Genomic DNA, 7,560 nt, shown 5'->3' on the forward strand with positions numbered 1-7,560 from the left:
AGGACAGGGACACCTGGGTTTTTAAATGAGCACTAGTGGGGCAGGATCCATTCATCTGAGATTCTTTATATTGAGTGAGGCCACTGATCCATCTAACTTTTGTTGTTGTTGTTGTTGTTGTTGTTGTTTAGTCGTTTAGTCGTGTCCGACTCTTCGTGACCCCATGGACCAGAGCACGCCAGGCACTCCTGTCTTGCACTGCCTCCCGCAGTTTGGTCAAACTCATGTTCGTTGCTTCGAGAACACTGTCCAACCATCTCGTCCTCTGACGTCCCCTTCTCCTAGTGCCCTCACTCTTTCCCAACATCAGGGTCTTTTCCAAGGATTCTTCTCTTCTCATGAGGTGGCCAAAGTATTGGAGTCTCAGCTTCACGATCTGTCCTTCCAGGGAGCACTCAGGGCTGATTTCCTTAAGAATGGATAGGTTTGATCTTCTTGCAGTCCATGGGACTCTCAAGAGTCTCCTCCAGCACCATACTTCAAAAGCATCAATTCTTCGGCTAACTTAGTAATATCTACTCTGGCGGTGGCTTTCCGAGGCCTCAGGCTTTCCCAGCCTTGCTAGCTAAGATCTTTTTAAGTGGATAATTGAAGTTTCGAATCTTATTCAAAAAAGCATCTGGTCCCATTGATTCTTTCCCCAAACCACCCCGCTCCCCCCCACGTCTCATGATGGTTGTCTGAAAGGAACAAAGTGAATTTGGGTTAGCATTTCTATTAAAACCCACCAGTAGCAGAGTACATATCAAAATACATGGCTGCATCGAATCAGAATACCTGTAACGTTTAATCATCCAGGGCGTGGTCAAGCATTTTCAGCCACACACTAACAAGCATGTTGTATTCTCAAAGTATCTTTATGCTTACAGTATCCGGGCCCTTCCACGCTGAACCTCCTCCTGTATCACTCAGAATATGTTTGCCCTTCTCCTCCAAACTCTCCTTTTCTACAGACTTGGGAAAGAAGAGTGATCACTTACGGTAACCATAGCTGCCAAGTTTTCCCTTTTCTCGCGAGGAAGCCTATTCAGCATAAGGGGAAATCCCTTTAAAAAAGGGATAACTTGGCAGCTATGACGGTAACTCTTTCTTTAAAGACTGCAAACCCCGCGACGCGGTGCATTTGGCAAGTAAAAATGCATGCACAGCAACATCTGGGGCTTAAATGTAAACAATTGGTAGAGAAAGAGGGGAACAATGGGAATGTGCGGCGCTGAGTGAACTTCAAATCAGCCAGCATTTTTGGGTTGTTGTTGGGTTTGTCTTGCTTTTTCCCAATCTTTTGCCTTGGGCTGGGAAAAAATGAAATGGCAGCAGCAACAGGAAAATTTCTTTGAGTTTCTTGCATCCAGCCCCAGGGGATTTGGGAAGCCAACTAGATTCCGTAACCCTCCAAGGGCTGTACTACAATGGCTGCTCTGTCAACAGGCTGCTGAACTTTGCAGAAGCATTTTGGCACTGACCAGGGACACGTTTTTCCCCTCGGGCGTCTCTTCCTTCCACTTCGACAGATCTCCCTGACTTACCACAGAGGCTGGAGTAAACTTTAGGTTTGCGGGATCAAAGCAGATCGAAGGACTTTGTCCCCCTAGCGCATCAGTTCTTCAGAGCAAAGTATGTGCGGGTGAGGAGGCCTCAAAGAGTGCTTGCTTTCCTACAGCAGCAGCAAGTGCTGTTTAACGTTTAAGGCTAACCCTAACGGTTGTGGTTGTATTGAATTTTAAATAGTATTTGCCACGGGCAAAATGGCAGCAGTGCAGGCAATCACCACGCTCAAAAAATGCTGTCAGAGGGGAAAAAAAAACATTTCTGAACACCAGTTGCTGGAAACCCCACAAGGGGAGAGTGCTTTTGTCCAGCTTGTGGTCCTCCTACAGGCATTTGGTTGGTCATGGTGAGAAGAGGATGCTGGACGAGATGGGATATTGGCCCGAATCCAACTAGCTCTTCCAATGTTCTCATGCTGCAGTTGCAAAGGGGTGACAGTATTCCAGAGTGTTAAATAATGCTGAACGGCTGACTGGGGGCTGATCTGCTGCCTTTCCTCATCCACCACCTGAGTGTGGCACCTCCTCCCTCCACTCAGTCTGGTTTACCCTCCAGAAGACATAGAAGCCAGCAGACAACCTGGCTGGTATTATGAAGACAATGAAGGCATTTTACTTCCGCAGTTTTAAATTCTTGTTGTTTTTTTATGTTTTCCTACCCTTTTATGATCTTCATTATGTTTCATGTTCTATTTTTATACTTCACTTTTGATGCAGGTTTATTGTTCTCATGCTGTAGTTTGCATTTTTATAGTCAGGTAGAGTTTTTTTGATGTTGGGGACTGTAAGCTTTGTATGGACAAATTTCCCTAAAAGACAGTGCATATATTTTTAAATAAATAATGTTTTAAAAAATAAATCAATTTTCTTTGCAATTCTTTCCCCTGGAAGCAGTTAGGCTCTCCCAGAGTCAGGGATCACAATAATGTATTTACATGCAGGTTTTTAAGGCCAAGAAGCCTATCAGCCTTCCAACTCAGAGGGTTGAAACCATCAAGACCAGGCATCCCCAAACTTCGGCCCTCCAGGTGTTTTGGACTACAATTCCCATCTCCCTCGACCACTGGTCCTGTTAGCTAGGGATCATGGGAGTTGTAGGCCAAAACATCTGGAGGGCCACAGTTTGGGGGTGCCTGATCTAGACCCAATTACAGGGATAACCTCACTGGACAGCTTCCTCAAAGCAAATCTGGGGAAGAGTAGGCACACAAAAGCACTGACTAAAAACAACCAAAGCCTTTGTGGAGAGCTCTTTGTGGCTAATTGTTCTATCCCATATTGTCTTTATCCTGTTTGATTACTTAATGTACCCTTCATAGCATCATCTTGTGTTTGTTTGCAACTGAAACACCTTCTATTACTTTCCTAATTCAAATGATTTGCTGTCTATAATTGCTTTTGCAAATGCATGTATGCTCCATTCTATTTCATTGTGTATGTATAGAGAGAAAGTTATTCTTTATATGTGCCACAACTTATAGGGTCATTTTTGCCTATTTGCCTACTCTTTCCTGTATTGAAAACTTCAGTAAAACTATGTTTGGGGGTGGGGGAAGCTTCTTAGTAGAAAAAAGAGGGGGAACCAGCTAAAGCCTCCCCGCACGCTGGCATTCATTCTAGGTAGACTGAATGCATCTAGACAGGAGGTAGAATTATGGTGTCAGGATCCACCCCTTAGCTACCAACATAAGACTACAACACTTGAACAGAGCTCTTGGTTTCTGATCACATGTAGATGATTTATTGTTGATTACCCTCCATGCATCTAAGGGAGAGCAGGATGGCGAATAAAGGAAACCCCTCGCCCATGGCAACTGCACACCCAAGATACGACAGCTGTCTTCAAATATCTTAAGGGTTGTCACATGGAAGATGGAGCAAGCTCCTTTTCTCTTGCTCTGGAGGGTAGGACTCGAACCAATGGCTTCACGTTGCAAGAAAGGAGATTCTGACTAACTTTCTGACAGTAAGAGCTGTCGACAGCAGAATGGTCTCCCTCGGGAGATTGTGGGCTCTCCTTCCTGGGAGGTTTTTAAGCAGAGGTTGGATGGTCATCTGTCTTGGATGCTTTAGTTGAGATTCCTGCATTGCAGGTGTTTGGACTAAATGGGAACATAAGCTCAGGATTCCTAGCTGGGTGGAAACAGCAGGCAGCAGGCATGTAGTTGTCAGGCGCAGGATGGCTGGTGCATGGGCACCAGGGGCAGACCAGCAGGGGTGTGGGGTGAGCAGCCCTCATGAACACATTGGCAACCGAGTTCCATTCAGATATCATCACAGATGGCATTCCACTTTTAAGTGCTCGACTGTTTCTCGTAATGGGGTCTGGCTATTAAACAACAACAACAACAAGGATCTAGGAGTCTTGGTAGATCACAAACTTGGCATGAGTCAACAGTGTGATGCAGCAGCTAAAAAAGCCAATGCAATTCTGGGCTGCATCAATAGGAGTATAGCATCTAGATCAAGGGAAGTAATAGTACCACTGTATTCTGCTCTGGTCAGACCTCACCTGGAATACTGTGTCCAGTTCAAGAAGGATACTGACAAGCTGGAAGGTGTCCAGAGGAGGGCAACCAAAATGGTCAAAGGCCTGGAAACAATGCCTTATGAGGAACGGCTTAGGGAGCTAGGTATGTTTAGCCTGGAGAATAGAAGGTTAAGGGGTGATATGATAGCCATGTTCAAATATATAAAAGCATGTCATATAGAGGAGGGAGAAAGGTTGTTTTCTGCTGCTCCAGAGAAGCGGACACGGAGCAATGGATTCAAACTTCAAGAAAGAAGATTCCACCTAAACATTAGGAAGAACTTCCTGACAGTAAGAGCTGTTCGGCAGTGGAATTTGCTACCAACGAGTGTGGCGGACTCTCCTTCTTTGGAGGTCTTTAAGCAGAGGCTTGACAGGCATATGTCAAGAATGCTTTGATTGTGTTTTCTATGATTCTATGATTCTAACAACACTTCGCCCCCTGGCTGTGTGAAGCACTGGAAACACAGGAACGTTGGAAGCTGCCTTATACTGAGGCAGGCCATTCAGCTCAGTACTGTGTGCCCTGACTGCCCGTGACTCTACAGGGTTTCTGACAGGAGACATTCCCAACCCCACTGGGAGATGCCAGGGATTAAACATGGGACTTTCTGCATGCAAGACAGATGCCCTGCCACCAAACTACAGCCCTGAAGCAAAGGAAACTGTCGTGCCAGCAGCCCAACATGATAGGCGGTTACATGTATCCTTCCCCTATTTTCTTTCTAAATCGGCAGCACGGGGTGATGAAAGGGTAAACTGAGACGTCGCCTCAAAAGCCTTGAGTAATCAAAATATTAATCCTTGGTAATGTTATGAAATCAGCTCTTTCAATCCAACGTTGCTTTTAATAAACCAAACCCAAAGTACTTCCAAACGCCCCTCGAGCCACAACCAGCTCAGGAAAGCTCTGTGGTGATTGTAACAAACATGTCAAGCTCCTACCCCGCAACTGATTCGCTTTCGGGGAATGCTAAGCTGAGCTTCAAAAATCTATGCTTCGTATATAATCAAGCAGCCCAATCAACCTTTTGATATAGAACCCAAAACAGCTGCTGTGTCTTTATCGCAGAAACCAGCAGGCCCAACAAAGCTCCCGCTAGAGAAGTGACAGTTCTTCTTTATTATCCTTCCTGGTAGTTGCCCATCTCCTCATCTCTCCTATCAAATTTCTGGGCCTTTTTGATAAAAAAAAAATAATTTGAGAGAAAGCTCGGCAGGAAGCAGACGAAGGTTACTGGCTGAGCAACCGCCCTGCGATCCCTTCTGGTAAGAAGCATCGTGCGGAGAGAGCCTGTAGGGTGGGAGACTGGGCAGCGGAAATGGAGCCTGTGTTTCAAGACTCACTTGATCCACTCTCATCCTAACATGAAAAGGATCCTATCGGGGGGGGGGGGTTTAAAATAAATTCAGAAGTTCTCCTTCCTTTGCTACTAATGTTGTTCCAAGGCATAATTTTATTTCCCCCTGTTTACTCTGAATCATTTTGCGTGGATTTGCATTTCAAGCTTCGTGAGTCAACATGCCACACAGCTTCTAGCGAAATCCCCTGGGTTCTTGGTGCCTGGGTTCCAGAGGTGCCACATTAGAAGGTCCCTCAAATTCTGTTGCATTGAACTACCTTAGGGCTGATTCACAAATGCATGTACCTGACTTGATGGCTCGTCGCTTGATGACTCATGGTGAATATGTGAACTGACGTCGTTGGCAAGGGTTGCATTTCAGCTGACTGGTGGCAATAGAAAAGGTCTGTTGGCGGTGTTTGAACTGCCATGACAATTTTACACCAGGAAGTCTGCACATGGTACTGCAATCAGTGGCAGAGCTTCATGCTCTGGCACCAGGGGGCAGAGAGCAGGCGGGGGCGGGGCTGGCACGCGTTCTGGGGGCAGGGCGTGCCATCTGCAGGGGCGTGGCACGCGTCCTTGGGGCATGGTGCACCGCCCACAGGGGCGTAGCGCGCATCCTGGGGGTGGGGTGCCCAGCATGCGGGGGGGGGGCAGCCACGATGGCACCCTGCTGGGATCGGGCTCCCGGGAGTGGGGCGATCTCCCCGCACTCCTCTTCCTCCGCCAGTGACTGCAATCACACAAATAACAAGTGAAGACATGCACGAACCTACACGTAATAATAATAATAATAATAATAATAATAATAATAATAATAATAATTTATTATTTATACCCCGCCCATCTGGCTGGGTTTCCCCAGCCACTCTGGGCGGCTTCCAACAGAAAAATAAAATAAAATAATCGATTAAACATTAAAAGCCTCCCTAAACAATCAATCTAACAAAGTGTTCAGACCTCACCAGCATTGACTAAGGACTCATTCAGGAGGTGTCATATCGAGAAATTCAGAACACTGAATTTGTGTTTCTATTCTCTGCAGTCTAGGCATTTTAGGTGCGTCACCTTGTTGCAGCAGACATCTGCCTAGGGTCACTTTGTCATCAGTAGCCTCTGGAGATGGTTGAAAGATGTGTGACAAAGCAATGGAAGGATGATGCTGTTTAACTGACATGATCGTGATTGACAGAAGGACAAATGACCAATGTGGAGGCTCCCCCGTAGGCAGGGGATGTTGGAGGAAGAGGCAATGAATACCAGCAATTCCTTCCATAAGGTGAGAAGTAGGAGAAAGGCTGTTCCTACCTGACAGCAATGTGGAGACCAAGGGATGCTGGTTTGTCATGTGACTGGCAGGGCATCATGGTATGGAATCTGCTATTCCAGCTAACTGTATGGGAGATTTAAAATGTCAGGCTTCACAGTTCCAGGGATTCCTGTCTTCACTAACAGCAGTAAGGAAAATTACCATCAGTCAACGGCAGTTTCTTATTTGAAACTACAGGAGGAGACTTCAAAAGTTGGTCTCAGAATTAGAGCTGGTTCTGAAGAGATTTCTTTATGCACTCTGATTTGGGTATGCAAATTACAAAATACACATATGCTTTGTGGTTGTTTTGCACATGCGTGTTCATCAAGCGATAAGCTGCATGTGTAAATGGGTGATCATGGGTTTAACCACTATAGATGAAACACCACTTTCACATTGCTTCGGACCAGCTCAAATATTATGGTTTTCAATGGAGGTGTTGACACATTGAATTGCCATTGATCAAAGGTAAAACAATCCAATGTACTTGTATGCATGAACCAGCTCTACGAACAATGCATGAACATTTAGAGCTAGTCCTCCTCAATGGGTACCTGACTCAGAGTTTCTAATTCCTACAACACTGATGATGCACAGGAAGTGTGCATGCACACGAAAGCTCATACCAAAATAAAAACTTAGTTGGTCTTTAAGGTGGAAGACCCTGCTGGAAGGAATTTTTAAATTTTGTTTCGACCACGTCAGACCAACACGGCTACCTACCTGTAACTAGGAACATCTTCCATGGATCTCCTCTTACCTGTTTAATAATAATAATAATAATAATAATAATAATAATAATAATAATAATAATATATTATTTAT

General features: G+C 45.3%; 1 long non-coding RNA gene across 1 annotated transcript in view; it reads right to left on the reverse strand.

The window, feature by feature from the left end:
- LOC148686941 (uncharacterized) overlaps positions 1–898 on the reverse strand; it is a 50,680-nt gene extending 49,782 nt beyond the window's left edge. The window contains exon 1 of the long non-coding RNA XR_015948592.1: positions 778–898. This is a non-coding gene — a long non-coding RNA (uncharacterized LOC148686941). The remainder of the gene's footprint in view (positions 1–777) is intronic.
- Between the last annotated feature and the right edge of the window lie 6,662 nt (positions 899–7,560).

Source organism: Zootoca vivipara, chromosome 2, assembly GCF_965207765.1.
Source record: "Zootoca vivipara chromosome 2, rZooViv2.hap1.1, whole genome shotgun sequence".
Taxonomy (NCBI): Eukaryota; Metazoa; Chordata; class Lepidosauria; order Squamata; family Lacertidae; genus Zootoca; species Zootoca vivipara.